The 25,511-nt window shown below is 43.3% G+C and overlaps 1 protein-coding gene across 4 annotated transcripts in view; it reads left to right on the top strand.

The window, feature by feature from the left end:
- The first annotated feature begins 436 nt into the window (after positions 1–436).
- UBE4A (ubiquitination factor E4A) overlaps positions 437–25,511 on the top strand; it is a 915,337-nt gene continuing 890,262 nt past the window's right edge. For 2 of the 4 annotated variants that reach the window (XM_069614443.1, XM_069614440.1), the window contains exon 1: positions 437–571. The gene's annotated coding sequence lies outside the window, so the exon portion shown is untranslated. The remainder of the gene's footprint in view (positions 572–25,511) is intronic. The other 2 variants (XM_069614441.1, XM_069614442.1) reach the window with 2 other exon arrangements.

Below are 25,511 nucleotides of genomic sequence, written 5' to 3'. Positions count from 1 at the left end.
GTCCCATGCACTGTTCCTTTCTTAGCCCTCCATACCTGTCAAAGCAAATAGGATGTTGAAATCAGGGGTGGCCTGGGAAACAAAATAGACCCTGAAAATAATTTGCAATATGACCCCATAGTACACATTTTCAGCAAGCCAAACATTTTCCTATGAGAACATTTGGAAAAATGCCACACAAAAGAGTCCCAGGGTGCAGCGTCCCACCAGGACATTTCCAGAGTTCCCTATAGTACAGTCCAACCCTGGTTGAAATAATCTTTTCGACAGGCTCCCACGTCCACAAATTGGTGCCCTGCCTGATGCTCTGGCTTCCACTGAAACTTCCCTTTCTTTGGCACAAAACGCCACTATAAAAGCACAGGCGCCTAAGCGCGCGCACGTTTCCCTGAATCCGCTTCAGGTGTGGATAAGATGACGCGAGGCGCTGCGTGCATGGCAGGGAACAACGCGTCCAAAGTCACGTGAAGACGAAGGGGCGGGGCGTTGCCAAGGTCCGTTTCTCGTTTCTCGGATGGGAGCTAGACACTCCAGAAACGTCAAAGAAGAGGAGTTGCCAAGAGCATAGTGGGTGAGTAAGGATACCCTCTCCTCTGTTAAGCTGCCCTCAACGTCCCCGGTTTCCCCTGACACCTTCCCAGAAGCCTCCTTTGTTGACATCAGGGCCCCCTCGGGGCAGTCTGTGCCTTTGCACACAGTGCCCCGCAGGCACCAGCTGTCAGCCTTCCATGTACACAGGTGTTGCCGGAGGGGTACGTTGCTTTCAGCGTCATGTCTTGCCCTTTCGGTAATGATCAGTGTCCTGTCTATAGTGATATAGTCCGTGCTCACCACCTTCCCAAACCTCTTTGACGCCCGAAGAGAAATCTCACCCCCCCAGCTCGCCAATGGGGCCTGCAAATAAGCACTTCATACTCCAATTTCCTATTACATCATTAATTTATGAAGCTATTTGTATGGCCTATTTAAATAGCCATTGTTTTCAATGAGAGCTTAAGTGTTAATATTTAGGTCATAAGAACAATAGGAGCGTTTTTATTCTGATGGCACCCCCAAAGCACCAGTTAGGTATTCAAGCCTATGCCTTCTTTCAACACAATTAAAATGTCGCACAGAAACGTTTAAACTATATCCCTTATTTTCATGTATACTTATTTGTCACCAAAAAGCATTGTCGAATGTCATGTTTTTATCACTCCTTGGGGTTCGCAATTCTAGAGAGCTCTGAGCTATTTAGCTCCTGCTTGTAGCCGACTAGAAGAGCTTTGGCTCACCTGGCTAACTGATGCTGAACAACGTGAATTTAACTGTGCATTTAGGAACATCTATAAATAAGGGTCATTAGTAATGGTCAAAATTATGTTTGAATCTTATATGGAAGTTATATTTTTGCAAAGTTATGTGCTAGCTCCTCATTCCCCAGTGGTAGCTCCTGGTCACTGGTAAATTCTGGATACCCAGGATCTGCTTCCCCCACGCTGAATTGCATTTTGGTATTTGTAGTCTTTCATTCAAGCTGAGGGGAAAATAATGCTGCAATCATACTCTTTGCTTAACATGTTTCCCTAAGGATATATGTATGCACCAGTGGCTTATTGTTGAAAGCCAAACTTGGAACTGAGGAAGGGAACGAGGAGCAGGTCATGACGATTTGTCTGGTACAGGGGCATGCGAAGAAGACTGGTTGCTGGACTGGATAGATTGTTTTCACTGGTCCTGACGCTGTCTTGATTTGGTCAAATTTGAGGACTTGTCCTTCCCTTGAAAAGGCTCAGCTTTGATCACACCATAGGCAATCCGGAAGTGGAGGCACTTTGCTTGGTCTGCCCCAAAGCTAATCCTGGGCATTAGGTCCTTGCAACCTACAAACATAGTTGGAGATAATTCACCTGTATCTCGTAAATTCAAAGCATATGGCTCGTTGGGACAATATGGACAAATAGACCATAAACATATCAAATTCAAATCTCTAGAAAACAGTTAATTTCAGTTAGCAAAACACAAGCCCCATTTTATTTATTTTTTATTCTTTTGCACTGCAATCGGAAGGCAGGTGGTGCTTTCAAGCTTAAATTGCAAAAGGACCTGCGGCCAACATTATTTCTACCAAATACAGCTGGGAAGATGTCATGTCTGAGTTGCAGACTGGTCTCAAATCCTGATTTTGCCACTTATTCAGTGTTTGCTTTCAAGCAGATCATTTTGTTTCACCATGATGTATCTGCCAAAATTGAAGTCCCTACAAGTGGTTCAACTTCCACTGTCCGCTACTCCAAAAGAGGCCTAGCTTGTGATATTGCATCATATTAAAAAAAGTGACCAATCATATATTGGACATCACAAAACATATTTGTTACTTGTCTTCTGGCAACTTCTTTTAATGTAACTTCCCATGAACCCTCGAGTAGCAAGGACTAATTCTGAGGTGCCACTGTCTTTGATGTCACTACATATGCAAATTAGGGGCCCCCCACATCTTTTGCCACATAGGACTCTGCAAATCCTACGGCCTGCCCGGACATCCAATGTATCTGCTTGCAACACACCTGTCCAAGGGACTGTTTGTGCATCTGCATGGGTCCCTAAAGAGACAGCCTTGCTTTTCCCATTTATGATATATAGTGCAGGGCGTCCTTCACAACAGGTTGCAGCTTTCTACGCAGTTTCTTTAATTTTCCCAACAATAACGCAGAGCAAGTTATCTTGTATGTGTCCTGAAGTTTCCTTTTCCTTTAGGAAGTGTATAAATAATATTTGCGAAGGCGAAAAGTCTCTCCACTTATCCCGTTTTACATTGTTGACAGACTCTGGTCCATCTGTATCGTCTGGGTCCTGTTTTAGTGCATTTAGTGAAAATGTGCAAGTCGATTCTTTGTTTCGTACTACCTTCCGGTATTGTGCAAGTTTTATATCCATGGCACATATTCTGTAGCATTCAAGTTTGGACTGTGCAAGCTGTGTTTCCTAGAATGCTTTTTAGGGTCTCTCCGTGATCTATTATAATTTCCTGAGAGCTACTTCTTCCTGTGTTTGTGTTTGGTTCACACCCCCCCCCCCCCCCCCCACCCGTTTTGGTTGGCGATGTTGATAGCCGTTGTGCTGATGTAGGTCTCTAGAGATTATTGATTGAAAATGGTTCTTTGGCCCGGTAGTGCATAGTGGTGCATGATGTTTGGTACTTTCTTTTTAATGTGGCAGTTTTGACATTCAGCGGTTGTGGACGGCTGTCCCAACCTGCCTTTTAACGAATGCTGGCTCCTGTGTTTTTTTGTTTTTAATTCCCTTAACGACCCGGCATACATGGAGGCTTCTCAAACCCGTTATTTTTTTCCTTACTCTTATCCCTGGACCCCCAGCCCCAAACCATACGTTTATTCTTTTTAAAGAATCCCTGGGCTCAAAATGTACTAGCTCACTTGCATAGTTGAGGGGAATTTATGAAGGGCAAGTAACATTTGCATGCTACTCTACCTCGTTGGTGAGTATAGTAATGTTTAAAACCTTTTACTAAAAACAAGCTTTGCTTGCAGTAAACGGCAAATAAAAGTTCTGTTGTGCTTGGCTAGCCTTAGGGCGACAGCATTGTCCCAAATATTCAGTGTGCTTATGATGACATGCACCATTTTACAGAAAGCACTGGTAAATGATTTGGCACCCGTCACAGTGGGGCAAGTGTATTTGTCTTAGGTTGAGTATGTAAATTAAGGAGCTCACCCTGCAGGTCTAGTGGGTAATTTTACAAGTTCTGATTAGTGTTAATAAGTTGCATTCTAAAGCAACAAATACCTTGCAATTTGAACATAATACGAAAAATGCAGCATACGCTTTTAGCAGCACACGTATCTCCCCAGCTTTGCTCTGTACCTTAAGTATGGACAGTTTCTTTGTCAATGTATCACTGTATGTGCAGGGTATTTTCCACATTCTGAAGACTCCCTGTTTAATTCTGGGCATAGGACATCAATTGCAAGGAGTGGGAATGGAGAAATGATGCTGTGAAAGTGTCAGAATTGGTTTCTACAGTGGGTGTAAAATAAACGGTTTATTTGTTAATGGCATAGAATGAACAGTGCTTTTCTTGCAATGATTTTATTAGGACAGTCACTACACCTTGAATGCCCCACATTCAGGAGGCCCATGAAGGAGCCGTATGAGTTCATTGTTGATATTCGTACTCTCTCGATAGCTACATGTTGAGCAAAGCTCTCTCATAGCACAGAATGATGTGGACGATTTAGGCTATATAGTAGCACAGTTCTAGATCTGAAATCCCCAAATCCGCCCTTGTCAAGTGGTAGAATGGTTGTGTCCTAAGCAACCCTGCAAGGTCCTCCCACCCAAATTTATTTTAGAATTACTCTGGAGAAGGGCTGCTGTGTCTTTTGACACACAGATGCCCAAGTAATACACTTCCCGGGGAGACCACTTGAATCCCCACTCTTCCCAAATGCCTTTAGTGTTTTCTGTTAGCTGCAATATTTCAGACTTGGTACATTCATTTTTAATCCTGAATTTAAAGTTTTAACCGTTCTCAACAATTGGATGAATATTACTCTGTGGATTGGAAATGTTTTTTAAGTTTCTCCCAGAGGTTCTGAAATAAATTAATATATTACTGTTTGTCTGCTGGAGCGAATCTTTGCTGCCGGAGGAGTGCTTTCAGCACGCTCTGGTATTGTGGTGACACACTACCTATTCAAAATCTGCGGTGCTGCGTGCAGCTCAGCAAAGTACCCCAGATGCCCTGATTATGAATGCCAAAAAAGGCACTCATTGACTTTGCGAGAGTTTTGCCCTTGCCAGCCTCACCTATAGAAAGCTCAAGCAAGTCTAGACTGATATCATGCAGTCAAAAAGTAAAACTACAAATAATTGCAAACATTTTTTTATTCCGCGGTTGTTGTAAGTGGTTATCTGCAGATGGAAAATCGAGACGAGGATAAAGCGGCGAAGGGGCTGGATAATAACAAGGCGAGGGATAAGGGGTGTTTTAATGGGTGCTCATAATCAAGCAGGGATTGATGATTCTTATTTAAACAACCCCCACGCCCCAATTTTCGCCGACTGACAGAGAAAACTGTTGCTTCCTTCTCTCCCTCCACTTTGCGTACAAATCAAAGTGATTTTGCCTCATTGCTTTAACAAAACTCGGAGGGAGAGTTGAGCCACCATGCTTTAACTGCATTGAATTTCATCTTAACTTCATTCGTCAGACTGTATGAGAATATTAATGCTGAAGTAAAAGAGCATACTGTTTTGTTGACGGCCTTGAAGAAAAGGATTGCTTGTGTATCTTTGAGAAATGCCCCGCGTATTCAGCCCACAGTAAATGTATTTCTTTACTCAGTAATTGAGGCAGACGAGCTGTGTGTGGGCGCACATGTTGATGACATGCCTCTATGCTTAACGTCTCACATGGACGGAGGAAGGGAGGAATTGTCTCACATGGACGAGAAAGTCCCGTTGGAGGATCCTGAGTGTATAGATCCACAGATTATCCAACCATCTTCACGTACATAGAAAAATCAATCGCGCAAGAGTGGCACAGCCGCAAAAGTCGAAAAAACATGAAATCTAAGAAAAACCAAGGTAGACCATCCTAATAATTCTTAAACATTAAAAGGACAGAGGAAACTGAACCTATGGATCCTTCTGTGGCCCCAATTTTCGGGAAAAGAAAAAATTTAAGTAAACCGCAACTACTTGCTGGAACCAGTGATCAATTTGAGTGACAGAAATGTTGAGATGGTCATTTTGACCCAGAAGCGGATTCTATTAGCATGCCATTCAATAGGCTGTCAAACTAACATCATAGGACCTTTTTTATGAACTGCTTCAAGACAAAAATAAGGACAGCAGCACCTGATTATGTATGGGGGGGTTTCTGTAAGTCAGTGCACATGGATTTCGTAGACTTGGCTTCCGATTGCTTAAAAACATTACAAGAAATAAGTGCATCCTCAGAAGAACTGGGCACTACACCCAAATTTGCCAAGACAGAATTATCTAGAGATGTCTGTGCTAATTTGTGAGTCTTTACTGCAATATCAATGTTTTGGTGATCATTTTGTCTGGTCAACTAAACATTTTAATACTTTTGCACCATACTTCGAAAAGCATCCCTCAAGGCACTGTAAGACTGAGGCTAAACCTAGTGCTAACACAAGAAATCCTGGGACGAAGTAATAACATCCCACAGGACCAGAGGCTCTGTTGCCATTGTCACGAGCACATAGAGACTGTAAAGCGTTTGTGCATGCAGTGCCCCAGTATATGGACTTTGCGGTCTCAAATTTTATCAATGAATTTTGTCCCTACGGACGAAGAATTGTGGAGGAGGATCTTAAATTGTAATGACGCTCTGTGTTTGCGTTCCAGCAGCTGTCATTGGTTTTTGAGTTGGCTGTCGCATCTTTAAAGGCAGTTGCTAAACGTAGACTTTTGACAAGATTTTGTAACCCCTGGTTGATTCCTTTTTTATGGTGATTTGAAACGTCTGTCAAATGTATCATCAGAGAATGTAGTTTCATATTTTACTAAGGGGTGTCAGAATATAATCGAGATGGAATTACCATCTGATGTCTTGATTCAGAATCCGAACCAAGTAAAATTAGTTGCTTTATAGTAAAGATTGGATCGACACCTGTAAAATGACCCAGAAGTCTGCCCTTTTTTCTCAATTAAAAAATGACCACACAAAGAGGGGTACTCAAGCTCTCTTTGAAAAGACTGCTGAATAGGTTTCTGAGTAATAACTTTGAGATTCAGATTGAATTTATTACTAATGATACATTTTAACCATTCTTTAGTTAATGCCAACTAAATGGTTTTATTGCCGTTTTTTGTGATGATACAAATGAGATGGGCACTAAATCATCTAGTGATGAAATGCCCTCCCTAACCGATTTACGCATTATGCACTTTAAAGAGTTTGCCCACAAGATAGGGAAGAATACAGACTCCCGAAGATGTTGGAAGCAATGTTAAGGGCAGGGAGACTGGCCATAGTCCAAAGTTGGAAAGGTGAAATGCCCCCCCCCCTAAAGAGGTCTGGGACGGGAAAGTACAAACCATGATGGTAATGGAGAGGTTGACAGCGGTAGTGAACGATAACCTGGATGAAGTTCAAGTGGAGTGAAGCTCCCTGTCCCTCAAATTGGGACTGGAGGAAGGAAACCTCAGAGGTCGAACAAGCAAGTGAGTGGAACTTGAATCGGGGGTGAGGGGGGAGAGCTCCGGAGCTAGCCGACGACGGTAATAAACAGACATAATGAGGAATACTGCCTCCAAGACAAGATGACTTGCACCACTGAACACGTTTGGAGTTAGTGGGGGGCTGGGTGGAGGTAGGGGGGTGGGTGGGATAGGGTAGGGGTCGGTACAGGGTGGGGAGGGATGGGTTGGGGGCCCCATACTGTTGATACGATGGTGGCTTTTCCTTGTTATCTGTTTTATTGAAATGTCTTGTTCTCTTTATAAATGCAAATAAAACCAAGTTAAAAAAAAAGACAAAATAAAGTTTGTCCACATGCCTGGTTTTATTGATGTAGATAATTTGTGGCAGTGGATTTTAAGTGGTAAATTGTGTTTAATTGATTATAGCGGTAATGAGATTTTTGGCTCATTTGAAATGTATGTATTCTATATTAGTGGATGTATATTGATATGAAGTGTTTTGTATTTCGTATGTTTTATTTTCAGAGTTTTGGAAAGGTTGATGTTTTTATTAGCCAGATAATAATTGAAAAAAAAAGAATCTGTTGCAGCCTTTATTTGGTTTAGATTATATGTAGTCTAATATTTTTGTTTTGTTTTTGTTTTTGTCGTGATTAATTTATATGCTTTTAGTGCTTTCGGGTATGTGTTTTGCAGTCCAGAGTTTACTGGGTCCCTGCTTAAGGTGTGCAAAGTCTCTAGGTTCTGCTTTGTTTTTTTCAGTCTCTTAAATCCTGTCTCATTTATCAATGTTTTGTGCCCTTTTCTTTGACAGTGTGTTGACACTAGTACGGATCGTATTTTTCTCTTTTGCTGCTTTGTTTGTGATAGATGCCTTTTTGGCAAAGCCTTGGTCAGACCCTAATAGTTGAATTAATTACTGTGGGTTAAAAGCAGATGTTGGGTAACGTGGCCATATATGCTCGCGGTTGCTGTTTTGTTTGCCTTTCTGTGCTTATCTTTGTATGAAAAGGGAGAGTGGTGGTGTTAGTGGGATGGACAGAGAGGCAGATGAGAAACGTGTAGTGCTGATGGCTGCAGGTCAGAAGTACTGAGTCCTGAGTGTTTGGCGGTGACACTTGGGAAGAGCACAAGATAAGGTAAGTTAGCACTGTGGTTCTAAGTTAGGCGATGATGTGATGGAGCAACATAGATGAGCATTATCATAGGCTATTAATGTTGGTGTATAGATCAACAAAAATGGTGGGAACCTCACAGAATATCTGACACCTTGAGGTAAAGCAATATATAAGAACAAGTAATGGTGCCAAGATAAGGAGAGCAACTGATGGACAAGGCAAAGGTAATAGATCAAATCATCATTTTGTTTTATTTAAATTATGGTAAAAAATCATCATGAACGTCTTTAATTCATTTTTATAAAAAAAACATCCTATATAGCAAGCATTCATACATTCATTCAACTAATACAACTCCTAAAACAATTAATTTTAGTTTTTTTTGTAGAAATATAGGAAAGTGCAACAACAATTCCATTATTTAGATAATAGTTGTTCATTCCAGACAAAAAATTATCAAAACATTCAATTTAAGTTTTTTTGTAGAAACTTAAGAAAGTGCAAATACAATTCCATTATTTTGATGATGGTTGTTCACTCCAGACAAAAAATTATCGACTATTAGTGCCCATGCATATGAATTTTCTTTATCAAACAGGCTTCTTGGTAAATAGTTTCGACTTGATTGGTTATCTATGTCTTCATCAGGATTTGGATGAACCTAACAACACTTCTAAAAAACAAACACATTTTTACAATTAAAATGTTGTTAAAAATACCTTAATGCCTTCATTCACTCAGTTACTCTCTTTAAACAACAAAAGTCCAAACTCGAGGAGAGGACTATATAGTCTACTCTATACCCAATAAAAAATTTGGCTAAATGAAGGGAACTGACTCCAGTTAATTTTTTCACAAAACTGCCTGAGTGCGGCATACATCACAGGGGCCTCATATGATCTAGCCCCCCGTCTCCCTCAAGAATGAGTTTAAGACAGTGTAATCCAAAAAGAAAAATCATTTCCCAATTGTAAAACACTATCAATTAGTGCCACTGTACTTTCCCTTAATCCCCCACCTTGTCTCCTCCACGTCTCCATTTGAATTTTTGATAAAAATCATACCTGAAAACCAAACTGCCAATGGTCAAATGGTTTTTGCTTAAGCAGCCTCTCGTTTGTGCCAGAGATACTGGTTCAAGTTCAGATTTACGTAATTACAAACGTGCCTTAGGGTTACTAAAAAATAAGCAGTCCCTAAAAGACAAAAGACGAAAAAAACAATTCCATCTCAATCTATATAGTGTTCTAACTCTAAAGCAGGCCAGCTGAGGTATGTAATGGCCACAACAATTACCTTATAGCCGAATGGCTTGTTCACCTTCGCTTCGTTTCATTAGAAACCAACACATTCTGTCTCTAACAGAGATAAAGCCATGAGTCAAACATTAAGCCCCCTCCCTCTAGATAAACTCTGCATATGGTGAAACCGCCAAATTCTCTCACCCAATGTGATTGGCTACGGTCTTGTGACTCCCACTTAGAAAGTCTTCTGAACGCGCAAAGTAAACATGATGCAAACGAGGCGTCCAATTCCCTCCGTATAGCGGTTCCTATTCTGTGTGTAGAAACACTTCTGAAAAGTCAAATAGATCGTATAAAGCTAGTATTAAAAGGCGGCTCAATGCTGCGTGTCGTAATGTTAGGGGAGGGACACTCATGCTACTGGCCAGCCATTCTGCTTACCTCGCACTGTTTAGCAAAAAGATCGTTGCCCACAATGACTTCCGACCAGCAGAGGAGACCAAACGTCATACGCTGGTCCCTCTTTTGTGTCTGAAGTCCATCTAATAGACACAAACAACGGACCAAGAACGTTTGTGTGACCTAGAGCTATCCTAAAAGGCGAAAACAGGATTAGTTTCGCCGCACGCGTTATTTGCATCAACAAATGAATTAGACGTGACTGGAGCCGCTTAGGCGCCGTCCTGCTTTTAAATAAAACAAGAAGATAATAAATAACTATATTTTGAAAAACAATTATACGTTTTCAAAAAATCTAAGAAGCAATAATGTCTGGTATAGCCAATTCATTACCGAGAACAAAAGACGTCTAACAGAGTCTAAGGTATGCACATTATGACTTCATGCAAGCCAAGTATGATTTCAGGTATGATTTTTATCAAAAATTCAAATGGAGACGTGGAGGAGACAAGGTGGGGGATTAAGGGAAAGTACAGTGGCACTAATTGATAGTGTTTCACAATTGGGAAATGATTTTTCTTTTCTTTTTGGATTTGATTACACTGTCTTAAACTCATTCTTGAGGGAGACGGGGGAGGGGGGGCTAGATCATATATGAGGCCCCTGTGATGTATGCCGCACTCAGGCAGTTTTGTGAAAAATTAACTGGAGTCAGTTCCCTTCATTTAGCCAAATTTTTTATTGGGTATAGAGATAGACTATATAGTCCTCTCCCCGAGTTTGGACTTTTGTTGTTTAAAGAGAGTAACTGAGTGAATGAAGGCATTAAGGTATTTTTAACATTTTAATTGTAAAAATGTATTTTTGTTTGTTTTTAGAAGTGTTGTTTGGTTATCTATGTCTTCATCAGGATTTGGATGAACCTATCGAGTCGAAACTATTTACCAAGAAGCCTGTTAAAGAAAATTCATATGCATGGGCACTAATAGTCGATAATTTTTTGTCTGGAATGAACAACTATTATCTAAATAATGGAATTGTTGTTGCACTTTCCTATATTTCTACAAAAAAACTTAAATGAATTGTTTTAGGAGTTGTATTAGTTGAATGTATGAATGCTTGCTATATAGGGTGCTAATTTATAGGCCTTCAGGGTGATAGGGTATTTTAGATGGAGTCTGTTTGGGGTGGGGTGGGGGTGTTTGGGTCTATAAAGCGTGGTAGAGGCGTTGTGAGAGCAAGCTCATTGGTAACTTCTGTGGAGATGTGTAGGATGTCCATTCTTTTTGTGGTAGTGTTCTTTATCGTTCCTTTCTGTTTCAAGTTGTCTGACCCAGATGAGTTTATTATCAACAGGAATTAGACCGAGACATGTGTATGGGTTGATGGTATGTTCATATCATTTTAGAGGGGGCATCCGTTAAGTTATGGTTGCCATGCAATAGGTGTGTGGTAGGGTGATATGTCGGTGCTCGTCTCATGATATAGCCTGTCCTTCAGTTTTGTGAAGGTCAGCTGCTCTTCTTCTGTGTGTGTTTGTGTAGAGATTTCCAGAGTTTGGTTGAGGGGATAGAGAAGGAAGCTCCTTCGTGCTGTTTCCAGTTGAAGCTTTGAAGTGATCAATGGTTTGTAGTGTGTGTGAATTTTCTTGTGATGGATTCACAAACTCTTCCATGGAAGGCACAGTTGGCGAAGCATAGAGCTGTGATGTGAATCCTCCATTTGGTGTGGAGCCTCTGCAGTGCGCAGAATGCTGGTGTAATGTGTTTGTGTCTTTTCAGTCTGAAGAGCGATGTGGTTGCCACATTCGGGACTCTTGGTAGTCTGAGTACATATTCTGGCAGTTCCAAGGTAGCGGCTGATGGAATAGTCTAGTTTTGCTAGTACAAGTGTAATATCTGCCATGGTTTTATGTGGAAAGGTCCGGTAGGGCATACTGCTTTAGATGGTACAGAGTTTGAAGATGCATTTTCTTGTCAAGGCTTTAACTGGAGCTTCTAGTGTAAGCTTGTTGTCCATCATGATTCAACTAGCAAGAATCTTGGAAGTGGGCAGGTGCCCATTTCATCCAGCCAGGGGATAGTTGTGGGGTTTGGGGTTTGGTGATGTTGTGCTGCAGATCATCAGCTCTGTTCTGATTGGGTGCATAGTTAAGGCATGTTCAGCTCGAGTTGTTAATGCGTTTCAGTAGCAAGGCCATGTAGGTGTTAAGGGAAGAGAGGATCCTTTGGGTACTCCACATGTTGGGTTGGGAGGACCTGATCTGAAAGGGGCCACGAGTGTTGAGTCCTTCCGACCACAGTTGATCCAGCGCAGGGTTATCCCCTTTACGCCAATATCCTCTAGCCTGCTTAGTAGGCACTTCTGACTGATGGTGTCAAAGGCAGGCAAAATGCAGATGTACATTAATTCATTAACCCCCCCACTGATGTATGGTTTGAGTATAAAACCTACCTGGTCAACCTCGCCCCCGCTGAATAATTGTCTAAAGGTATTATCAAGATTATGGTTTTCCAGTTTAGATTGTATCTAATGACCACCAGATGTTGCATGGTTTTCTATCCTCGTGTAAATCGATGTTTGTGTCAATTATCCTGATTTTAATGCTAAGTGTAAGCTACTGTACTGTTTATGTTGCCAAATAAAGGTTAAAAAAAAAAAAGCAGGCAAAATGTCCAGTGGGATGCGTACACATGCTGAGTTGGTGTCCAAGTTATTCTTCATGAGTTTTCATATTGAGCATACTGGGAGTTGTGTTCCTCTTGCTGGCCCGATTCTGCGTTACCGGTGGAGGACACTGTTTTTGATTTCAGTTACTCTTGGTAAATACATTTCTCAATGATTGTGGCAGTCAAAGGTATGTCGGAGAGTTGACCGGGGTTAGTTGGGTTCTTTGCATCGGCCTTGGAGTGTTTAAGAAGTTGACCTGTGGAACAACCTCCTTGGTTAGGCTGTAGCTGAGGGCTCCACTGTTATTCACTGTGCCTAATTTCTTCCTTTGACACTCTGGGGTTTGGTCTTAGTAAAACGGATGCTATATTATCTCTTGTTGCATTTGAAAACAAAGTTCAACCTTTTAATACAGGGAAGAAAATGTAACTCGCACAATAATTAGGGAAAGGTGATATAAGAGCAAATCACTCTTTTACAACCATTAAAACTATTTTCCATGCTAAAATCAACTCTAGGTCTAGAAATTTAAAAACTCTAAAAATGTCACTGTTGCTAGAATCACAGATATAGGCTCCCCTTAAAAATCTTTTGACATAAAACTCTATAATCCTTAAACAAATATTGTAAAAAAATAACTGTTTGCGAGAGCAAAAACGGACAGTGGACCACTAAATGTTTCAAAGTTTCGAGCTGATTCAAAATTTTACAATATCGACAAGTTCTTTCCCCAACTAACTTTAATCTAATGCCTAGTACCTCTTTAGTCTGCCATAAATTAAACCTTAAAAACAGGGCTCTAGATTTAGGAAACAGAAATGTCAGCAGCAGTTTGTTTTAAAAGTTTTTAAGTCAAAGTTGGCATTCTTAAAAGTGCAGCACTGCTCCCAGGCAAGTCTCCAATCGTAGAGCTACAGTTTCAACTTAGCTCGATCAGGTTTATCTATGAGTCGGTACACTTCCTTAACAAGGTGATCATTCGCCACATACACAACATTCAATGATAACAGACTCAGTTCATAGCTTATCATTTAAACTGGCAAGCTACTCTTGACAGTTCAAATAATATTGGAAGATGCAGCACTTTTTTCAAGTACCTGCCCTTTAATTTGTACCAGACCGGCATAGCTTCTACCAGTTTGGTTTCAGTTCTGTTAATTAAAATGGGCACAACTTTTTGCTTATAGAATGTAATTTGCGCCTTGCAGGAGAATTTCCCTTTTTTATCTATGTATTGAGAAACTGCTTAAAAAGCTTAATTTGAAGATCCACTTTATATGGAACCTCTTGATTGCAGTTGTTAGTGTTCATCCCCAAGTACTAATAATCTTTAAGAATTATCAGGTGCCTCTGATATAAAGACCACTTCCACAAGTGTTTCTTTAAAGGCTTTCTTGCGCTCATTATAAGAATATTAGTGTTCTTCACATTAATGGTCAGGTGATTCTTGATTGCATATGACTCGAGGGCATTTAATGAATTTTGTAGACTCATAGGAGTTTTGTCTAAAATGACAAGGTCATCTGCATATAATAGCCAGAGTAGTGGTGTGGATCCCAATTTTGGCAGGTAAGACATAACGCTATTTAAATGTAAGCCCAGATCAGCTATACACAAATTTAAAGAGGGCTGGTGCCGAAATGCATCCACGTTTTAGACTTGAAGGTTGGGATTGATTGAGTCAAGAGTATGTTGATTCAGCCTAATTTAGATAGACGTGTCTGAATAAAATTATGAAACCAACGCCAGAATGTATGCCGGGCATTCTGCCTCTTTCATCTTTGACAACAGCAAATCCCTTGGGACAGAGTCAAAAATAATTTTAAATCTATAAACTCCATATAAATAAATTGGCCTGATTTACTTTTTTTTTTTAACCTTGCTAAGTGCCAAGAGGTTTATAGAAGTACCCAGCTTGGGGACAAAATGGGTTGCAGTCTGTCCCCAGGGCTTATCGCTGAAACCAATGAGTAGTATCCCTAAGGAGCAGCCGAGCAAAAATCTTACCTGGGGAATCGTGGAGGTCAATTGGACAATAGTTCTGCAGGGAGTCACAATCTCCCCTCTTAAATATGTGGATGATAACTGACTTTTTCCAGGATTGCAGAATTTGCTTGGAGTAGATTACCTGATTAAAGATGGAAATAAGAATCCTGGACCAGGCCTCTGGGTGGACCTCTACAATACAGAAGACCATGTGGGCCCAGTGCCCTAGATATACTGTTTTTGTATCCAGCCTAGAATATCATCCAAATCAAAGACTAAAGTATCCGTGGTGGTCCAAATATTAATACCCCCCCCCCTCCCACCTCCCCTCCTGAATCACAGGCTGAGACATATTCCAGAAAACATTGGACCCAGACTGTCTCTTGAATTGGAATATTTTGGAGAGGAAGTTGGAGGTTATCATTGGCTTTATTCAATAAGGACCGAATTTGAGTATATAGATGCCAGTGTCCAAAACATTTGTCCCCCATCCCTCTGATGCATAAATGCAGGATGAGATTTGAGCCAATTTGTATACGCTAGTTTCAATTTATGTGACCTGACAGATCTCATAGCCAAGGTTAAATGCGGAAAATGCTCACAGGGCCTTCCTTAGTTTTGTCTTTCTATGTCTAACCATATTGTCAACAATATGCTTCTGCTTAAATACTGGTTTCAGGCCGTGTTGCTTATACTCTACAAATAAACTCATAGCAGCCACATAAAGGCCCTCCGACTTTGCTAATTCTAGATTTCCCAAGGACTGATCATTCATTATACAGGCATTGAGTTCATACAAGGAGTTCAGTAGTCCACCTAAGGCTGTTCCTTCCGAGCATGGGCTCCAGATAAAAACCATAATCTACTTGTGCAACAATAGCCAGCTATTCCCAAATTAGGTTTAATAAATCATGGTCACTATGAGTCTGTGGCATGACTTCATAATCTTTTATAGACTTAAAGATATTTCTTTGGACATTAACGTAGTCAATAACAGAGGCCTGGCGGTCCCGTCTCCACGTTGGCCTAGGGGGGAATATCACCCTTTAAAGCACCATTAAGCATAATGAAATCCCTGGTTCTCATCAAAGTTTGCCATTGCTTTGCTGAGTCGGTTAATGCACCCAAATTGGGCTTCAAACATTGAATATTGAAATTGCCTTCTGTAATTGTTGAAGTAATTGTGGAATTTTGGAAGACCTAGTATAAGATTTGTTCAACCACCACATTTCTCCACCCCCCGCTCCCCCAAAACCCCCTGAAAAAGGAAATCCTCAGTAATTGCGGCGTGGTTCCAGTATGAGTTCAACAAGGCAACCTGAGACTTTGAGGAGGTCAGTTTTGTAAGTTGGATGAAAGGGTTTGGTGAAGCCCATTGCTCCAGAATTAAACCACCTGTTTTTTTTTTTTTTTTACAGGCAGTCAATAGACCCGCTGAAGGTCTACTTTTTTTATTAGGTCTTATAGCTGGTATCGGCAGCCAAGGCATATCCCTCCCAAACCAGTGGTTTCAAAAACCATGTTTCTTGGAGCATAACTATATCTAGGTTACGTAGTGGATTCCCTCTTTCAATCAATGGGTGCTTGAAACCCTTAGTATTCCAGGTTGCCAGTTTCAAATGTACAGTTCCAAGTTTTTTTTTTGGGCTTATTCCTTGATCTAATTTCTGCCACCCTAGTGCACTTAGGGGTGTTCTGGTTATGTAATTGGGTCAAGAGCTCAATATACTGAGGACTTCTGAAGCCACAGGAAATTCTCATTTGAGGTCTAGAGACTTGGTCTTTGTGTAATTCAAGGGCGAAGGATCTCTTCTAATGCTTAATGGGTATAGATCATTTTCCACCCTCAAGGAGAATCTTTTATTTATTTATTTGCTTTTAGTAACACTTTCCTGGCCAGTGCCTGGTGAAGCCCCAAAGACCCCAAACACTCAGCTACAGAAGGAGTGTTTTGTAGTAATCTCCAAAGATAGGTCCGCCTCCAAGTAGTGGAAGGTGAAAACCGACTTGGGACCAGGTTAGCACTGCCGACACCAGCTGACACTTCCAGATGCTATAAGAGTTGGGATGACTGACAGAATACCATCTGGTGAGGGTGTGAAAGCCCTATCTGTTTTAATTCTAATATTATGTGGGTAATTCTGTTTTGGAAAGGAGAGTCTGCTAATCAGACTGCCCATCCCTCCCCACCCCACGTACGCCCATGCAAAGAAAATAGTGCATGTATGAGCCCTTGCTGCACCACTCTCCTAGTAACCGCAGCACCTGCTCTTCAGTGCCACAAAGCAGACTCGAAGGTCACATGCATCCCTGACAGCTGCTGTGACTCACTCACTGCAGCCAAAGGTGGCATTTTCACTTTTGCACCTCAGATTCAAAATGTAATAATTGCTGCCTTATCTTTCTGGTGGAAGATTAATCTCTAATAAACTTTACCTGGTTATGGTGACTGATCAGAGCATACAATTATTAAACCCACACCAATTTGATATCAAGCAAGTGTCGGCTCTGTGAGTCCCAACCAGCTACGTAAGGGTAATGTATATTCATGGAAGCCAGGCTGTCCCTGCTTCAGCAAGTAAGACATTAGGCAGTATTCTGTCTTCTTTTAATTTCCTGGGAAGAAGGGTAACGCCTCCCCTCAGCCACTGGGCTCTCACCAAACCCTGCTTCAAAGGGGCACGCTTATAACAAAGGCCAGCCCTGCAACAGAGTGCTGCACTACAGAAGGTCTTTGACGACAGCAGGCATGGGAAGTGGGCCAGGTAAGAATAGCCAGAGAGGGAAATGTAAATCTGAGAAAGGTTCCACCATCTTGCTCTTCTATTGGGGCGCTTTCCCTTCCTGCCCCTTCCATTTGCCACAGGACAAGGCACTCTGGAAGTGATGCAGGAATGCAAGGTTCACTTGTTAAAGTAACAGTGATTCGATCCCCTTAGATCCGGTTTGCTTCTGTCTAGCCCCTGGTGACAGATTGCCAAAGGGTCAATCACCCCTTCCATGGTTAATTTTGGAATTTAAGAAGTCGAGAAGAATTCATTCATCCTCTGTTAGGCATGCAGTTTGTTCTAAAGTCCTCTAACGCTGAGGTGATGATAAAAGGCATCCAAGGCAGAAGAGGGATCTGTCCGCTAACCATCTCCAGGGAACTGTGGGGTTGACTGCTGTTGGTCCACTGGACCAAGGCCTGATTATCTACCAGCTGTTCTGGAAACATGCTCCTTGCTGGAGGTGACAGATCCTCCTGTAGGTGTCACCCAAGCTCTCTGGAGTGGGAGTGCAGAACTGAAAGACTTGCCTTGTTCTGAAGACCCTGGATTGGGACTCCCAGCAAGCAGTAGCTCAAGAGCCACTGGAATCCTGCTTCACAGCTTAAAACCACGTTGGACTTCCTTCAAGCCGATGGGACCCACAGTGCTCCTTTTAGCACTCTTAAATCTACATAATGCTCATCTGCATCATTGAACCGGCTCAACACCACTTTGCACCCAACACCACTTTGCACCGAAAGCGCTCTACACCGCCTCAGCTCGAACACTGGCTCTCCACTATGCAAGTCTTCGACTCTCTTTGACCCGATTCAAACATAGTCTCGAATCGCTGGAAACTGTCATGCACCAACTTGCCCCAGCACGAACATAGTCTCTAAAGCGACCCAACTGCTGATCGAACCTGTTGATCGTTCAGACCACATTGACTTCTGATTTCTGCACAGAGCCCCCTCTTAATGCTGACTTACCGCCTGGATCAACGTGGCTCAGTCCCATTTTGAGTAGTGTCTGTTATACCGATTGGGATCACTGTTGGTTTACTATTAGTGTGGGGATGAGCAGGCGGTCTAGCCACTTCTCATCCCGCTGCTCCTATATAGCAGGAGTCATTTCATTACAGTAGCATCTTGATGGTATTCACTAGTTTGCTGTCTGCAGCTCACGCTCTGTCTGTTACAGGTAGGTTTTCTATCCCTTGAGATAGTTGTGCCGTTTTCCTGTCTTCAGCATGCTAGTCTGAATACTAGATGCTTCTTTAGAGTGAAAGGGAGGCTGCAATATTTTGTTCTCCACTTTGTGGGCAATGGGTACTGGTTCCTCTGTGCTAGCCACACTGGGATTTGTAAAGCACCTCTGTAGTTTAGCCCTCCGCCCCCCCCTCCCTTACGTACCCTCCCCACCAGTTCTCATGTCTCTGTAACCATGAGTGTGGTTTCTTAGTTCCAGTTTTCTTTTGGCAAACCCGGTAGATTATTACTCGGCTCTTTCTCTCTTTCTCCTCCTTCACACCTGTCCTCCATCTTAAACTCTCCTCTTGTCTCACAGCCATCGAGAACTGGATGTCCTCTCAACGCCGATAAAACCGAAGTCCTTTTCTTCCCCTCTAATACTCTTCCCCCTTCCTCTCCTCCCCCTTTTATCCACTTTCCTCCCTCCGATCTCCCTATCTCCTCCCATACTCGCAATCTAGGCATTCTATTTGACTCCTCTCTCTCCTTCTCGCAACACATTTCACTCACTTCCCGCACCTGCTGAGACCACCTCTATAATATTCGCAAAATCCGCCCCTCTCTTACATTCCATGCTACCAAACTACTAATTTCCTCGCTCATTTTTTCCCGCCTCTTCTACTGCTCCTCTCTATTCTTCGGACTTCCCTCTTCTCAGCTTGCCCCTCTTAAATCCATATACCACTCTGCCATTCGTACCCTTTGTCTCCTTACCTCCCGCGACTCCATCTCCTCTTCGCTCTCACCTTGGCTGGCTACCTTTCCACCTACAACTAAAATTCCACTTTCTCTGCCTCGTTTTCAAATCCCTCCATGGTCTTGCTCCTACTTATATCTCCTCCCTTCTCTCCTTCTACTCCCCCTCTCGCTTCCTTCTCACTGTACCGCCTTCCCCCTTTGCTTCCTCCCGGTTCCGCTCCTTCCACCTTCTTGCTCCTCTGCACTGGAACTCTCTCCCCCTCCCAATCCGGTCTTTCTCTACCTTCACCTCATTTCGCACTTCCCTTAAATCCCTCCTTCTCCATTCCCCACCTTGAAGTCCACCCTAACCCTCTCCATTCCCCCCCCCGTTTCTCCCCTCTTTTAATTCCTCTCTCCCCTCTCCCATTACATTCTTTCTCCCTTTCTTCTACACTTATTCTATCCTTCTCCTGCCCCCTCAACACTCCTATCCCCACTCCTTTTCCCCCCCCCCTCTCAGTTAATTGCTCCTTGCACTGTTTTGTAGAATGAATCAAGTTGTATTCTTGCTCACAATGTTAATTGTTGTTATTTCTCTGTATTTGTTGTTCCTTTGTACAGCGCCTTGGTGTAAGGCGCTCAATAAATCAATCAATCAATTATGGAGGATGTAGTGCTCCCCTTCCTGCTCTAGGCAAAATCAATGGGTGTACTAAATTGTGGAAGTATTCCCTGGGGTTTTATTGGCTTTGCTGGGCGTTCCCCACTGTGGTGTCTCTGGTATCCCTAGTTGCCTTACCTGGATCCAGTCCAGCATTTGACTTTTGCACAGTGGGCAATCCTAGATTGGTAGTCCTCTCTTCTAATCTGCACCCTAATCAACTGGGTATTGAAGGTAGGGATCGCTTACGTTAAGCTATTGCTATCAGGTGAGCCGTTTGATGGCCACCCCGCCCACTGCGAAGTGGTGGGCCTGCAGTGTGGTGTACCAGGGGATTCCCTTGTGTACCTTCTACAGGGCTACCATCCTGTATTTATTTTCAAATTTGTTTAAGATAAGGTCTCTGTGCATAGCATTGCAAACCATAAGGATGTGGTGTGATATTGGCCGTTAATGGTAATGCATATATTCTTGTTCCACAGTATCCTAAGTTACGACCCATTAACTGAACTTTCAAACAAACAGAGCTTAGGTGGCAAACACATAATTTAGCGAGTCAGTCTAGGCGGTGCAGTAGGTACAGTAAAGGAGGCAGTGTGGGATCCCCATACAGGTACTTCTAGTGAAGAGTAGTACACTGGCTTTGATGCGTTCCCCACAACATACAACAATAGCAGCTGCGAACAATTCAACGGTCAAGGCGGTCTATCATCTGATGGGTGGGACATTGCAATGTTAAGGCTTTCCCAGGCATCGAAGTATCGGTAAATCCCTCGTCCCACTGCTTCAAGGCACCGAGCCATGCCCTCGTCTCAGCCAGAGAGCAACTTTGTACCACAAGTCGTATTGGGGACCGGTTTTGGATTTCCATGACATAACCAAATGTCTCTTTGCTAGGACACAAGCTAGATCCATGAACCTAGTCACATGTCTATATTTACTATGTCTGTGATCCACAAGGCTTTCCAACGGGGTCCAATCATAAACGATTCCAGCTTTCATGCAGACTATTTCTTTATGGGATGTGTGGGAGGAGGGGGTCCCAGATTTCCCCCCCACCCATTCCGTGTGTGTGTGTGTGTGTGTGTGTGTCAGTCACCCAAAAACCTGCCCCTGCCTGGGTGATTTTGGGCGTGGCTGCTTTGGGCTCAGGGCCCCGGCCCGTAGCACCCGCACGGGAGTACCCCAGAAAACTGACCCCTGAGGACAGCCCAGACTAGAACCTAACAAGACTCAATTTTGTATGCCCACCGACAACATCTTGTTTTCATACCATGGCAGGCCCAGCCATGGAACTAGGCACATAGGCCTGCAGCTCTCCCCTTGAGACGCGCACAGCAATCGAGCTACTCCCCCCCCCCCCCCCCTTCCTCCTGCACCCCCCTCCTCCCTTCTGTCATAACTGCAGCCGTCCGGTTCTCATGGGAGACTGGCCGCACGAATGTAACAAACTTCACACTGTATCTTCTGTCTTCCGTCTTACCTCACTGACGCGGCCCAGCTCAAGGCCTGGCTGCAGAAAGTCGTTTGTCTCCATAAACCTGCCCCCAACATGCAGACCCAGGCCATACAGAATATCACCCCCATACTTTTTGAACGTGCCTGAATAATTGATAGCGACCCTCGAATGTTTGCTCATGCCTCAATATGTGAAGGCACATTCCCTTCTAAAACCGCACATTTAAGAATGGGTTGCTCATGAATCGCTATCTTGAATATGGAGTGTTAAGAGAATTGTAGTAAATGACAGCATATCGTTTTGTTGCACGAGACATGTATAATGGAGTATTGCCACCAAGATCCATGTGTATGAGTATGACATGTAATAGAATAGTATGATGTACATATTAGAGATGTGATAGAAATAGATTATAATAGTAGAATGTACATGCAAATATAAAACTGCACATGTAAGCACAAGCTACCTCATTTTAGTTTAAAGTAACTATATGCCTCGAAGTGTTTAATAATAACCAAGTATTCACATGTCATGGATGGTATAATCTCACTGTAATGAATGTGTGTCAAAGCCTATAAGCAAAGAATCCCATTTGTTTGTGTAACATGAGGCTGCATCTTAAACATGCACTTGGTCTTGGTCTCATTCCCTTTGGGCATGTGTCCTATTTGACTCTCATTGGGAGTGTTGAAGTGCAAATCGGGGACCTCTCACTTGCAGGGAACAAAAGACCTGTACCTTGGTACAACGCCAAAGCATATGCATTAAATCAGCGCCTTCACCGTTGCACCAGGGGCATTTTATGATCGCATTCACACCAAATTTGGCCACTCTATCTGGGGTCATGTAGTTAGATCAGCCGGAATTGTGCATTCCAAGACATGTTTTTAACAAAAGCTAAAGCTTGTTCCCATTGCACTTCAGTCAACCCCAATTCGGCATCGGCTTCCCATTTGCCCTTCAGTGGCACATTCTTCGCACTAGTCAGATTCCGCAGGCACTCTTATATCCTAGGCACAGGCTTCCAGCCGTACTCCAAACTGACATTAGGACTAGGAGCACCATCTCCTCCGGCTCTGTAGGCCAAACTCCCCATTTCAAATTAGCCACTTTCTTGTACCACACAAATTGGCCTCCAGAAAGGCCCTCCTTCTGTACCAAACTCTCTAAATCCCAAAACAACCAATGTTCATACATGTCCCCTCAAGTGGATATGCCTAATCCCTCCCATCTTCTAGCAGCCTTCAAATCGTCCTCGCTGGTACGAACATCAGCAACAACGGGGACATTTGGTGAGTATGGATGTGATGTCAATCTCATAACTTTGGTCCAGATCTTCCTGCCCAAACCGACAATCTGAGCGTGAGAGTCCATACAATATCTCGGTACCCATAAAACCTCCTTCACCCGAGCCGGTCTCACCATTGTCTGCAGTAGACCAGTTTCTGATGTGACATCAGACAGCCACATTGTCACAAAGCGGTGTTGGGAAGCCAGGTAATGAAGTTCCAAGTGAGGAAGCTGTACTCTTCCTCTCGGTAAGGTAAATACAGTGTCTAAAGTGCTATTCTGTGTTGTCCTGCTCTCCACAGAAAGCCTTTGAGAATATTGTCTAAAGTTCGAAAATATTTAGCCTCTATGTAATAGTGTACATTAATGAATGCATATAATAATCTGGGAAGAACAATCATCTTCACTATTGAAACCCAACCCAAAAGGGAAAGTGGTAAGCCAGCCCAGAACTTCATGTATTTTCTAACACCCTCTGCCACCCTGACCGTGTGTGTGTGTATCCCTGGGTGTATGTGCAATTCAGACTCCCAAATATTTAAAGGAGACTATTTCCCAGGTCTGGCAAATCTGCAGCATCCTCCCCCTGAAGTCCCCCCAGGGGAAAGTGACATGATTTCTGTCTGCTAAAGAATATCTGAGACTGCTTTGCAAACTCGTCCAATACCTACAAAATAGGCAAGTTATGAGCATGTGCACACATATATTTAATACAACATAATCGGCAATGCCAGCTTCCGAGTATTCCTGCTGTAAGAACACTTCCAGAGCCGATATATACAGCATTGGCGAGAGTGGCCATCCCTGGCGGGTTCCTCTCTGTATATCCCATACGCCTGATATCTGCCTGCCCGACGTAACCCTGGCCACCGGGCTGGTATACAGTAGATCGACCCAGGCAGATAAAAGCGTCCCCAAACTCTCTGAGCACTGTGTACTTCCACTCCAATATACCAAGTCGAAAGGCTTTAATCGCATCAAGGGATGCAACTACATACTGCGCTGGCTGTGAGTTAGTCCAATCTATGGCATGTTGCAATCTGCAAAGGTTCATAGCAGTGTTGCGGCCAGGTACAAACCCTGTTTGGTCTATATCTATTGAGGAGGTGATCACACTGCGCATACGACCAGCTAGGATAGTGGTAAGTATTTTCACATCATAGTTCAGCATGGCCAGGGGACGGTAGGAGTCACATACCTCTATTGGTTTGCCAGGTTTGGGAATAGGCATCACCAGTGTTTCCGTCATGCTCTCGAAGTAGGCCCTGCTCGTAGGACTCCTCGTAAACCTTCAAAAATGTTGGTGCTAGCGTGGAGCTATGTTCTATAAAATTCGGCCGGGAGCCCATCACTTCCAGGGGTCTTTCCAGTGTAAAGGGAGACAATCGCTTCCTTTAGTTTTTCCAGTGTAAAAGGCTGATCCATGGCAGACAACTGGTCCTCAGTGAGCCTCGGGAGCCAAATTTGTGTAAACGTAGCGTTGAGGTCCTCGGAGTATATCTTAGTGTCATGCCTGATCAGATGGCCATATGTGGCAATAATATCGTTAATTGCTGTCTGAGACCGCCACGGAGCACTACATTCGTCTTGCAGCAGCGTGGTCAAAACTTTAGGGTGTTCACGTTGGCACAACATGCCAACAGTCTGCTAGCTTTATCCCCCTCAACATGTTGTGCTGTGCCACTCGTACCTCCATAGTCGAATTTTGATAGCCTGTCCCAAGCCTGTGCACATTGCAGCTCAGGCCTCCAAGGTCATTTTCCTGCATTTGTGATTCCCACTCCTGGGGCTCCAGCATAGTTATCCTTTCCTCCATGGCATCTGAATCTTCCCACAGCCTCCTACGATGCCCCCTCCACCCCACACTTGCTATGACCTCTCCTTGGACCACCACTTTCATGGTTTCCATATTAAGCCCCAGCTGTCCATACTGCCAGTGTTAGTCTGCAAGAATTATTTTTCTAGGATCACCAGCAGAGAGTCCCTAAAAGGACCATCCGCAGGCATATGCCATGTCGGAATTGGGGGCTTGGGTCCTCTGTTCTCGGGGAGTGATGGGGCATTTTCCGTCCCATATATTCAGCACTTGTAAATTCCGCCCTGTGCTCTGCCCCACCCGCTAACAAGTAATCTATCCTAGTGTGTAGCTTATGCGGGGATGAGTAAAAGGAATAACCATGAGTGCCTTGGTGTAGTTCTCTCCAGACATCTGCCACAGTGAGCTCTGCCAAAATCACATTAAGAGCTCCGGTAGCAGGGGATGACCCTCCCCTATGGGGGAAGATCTATCCAATGATATGTCGTGAATCAATGCCCCACAGGAGCAATTTGTCACCCCTCAATGCTGTCTGACTACTCTGTGCATGTATGTGGGTTGGGATCATGTGATTGGGAAAATAAGAGTTGACAATAAGTACTTCCCTATGGCCAAGATAGCCACGTAAGCTCACGTACCTCCCCCTCCTTGTACTTCACCTCTTCCAAGGGTTTAAATGGTATCCTCGCATCCACCCAAATTAACGCACCTCTCGCAAACTGGGAGTATGTAACCACAACCAACACCTCCCCACCATTTCAAAACCTGTTCCTGACCCTCCGGTTGTAAATGGGTCTCCTGCAACAAGGTGATGGCTCTTTTTTATTTTCATTTTATTTTTTCTCACCCTATTTCTACGCATATATGTTCCCATTCCCCTAACATTCCAGGTCAAGACCCTGAGCGATGCCATAGTTCCATTCCCACCTTACCCTCTTCATGGACTGCGCTACTCTCCAGTTCTTCAACCCCTTTCAGCACACCTCTTCTACCCCAAATGCCACTTCTGAC

The sequence above is a fragment of the Ambystoma mexicanum genome, chromosome 9 (genome assembly GCF_040938575.1).
Source record: "Ambystoma mexicanum isolate Mex_15411 chromosome 9, UKY_AmexF1_1, whole genome shotgun sequence".
In the NCBI taxonomy this organism is placed as follows: Eukaryota; Metazoa; Chordata; class Amphibia; order Caudata; family Ambystomatidae; genus Ambystoma; species Ambystoma mexicanum.
This window is presented reverse-complemented; position numbering and strand designations above follow the sequence as displayed.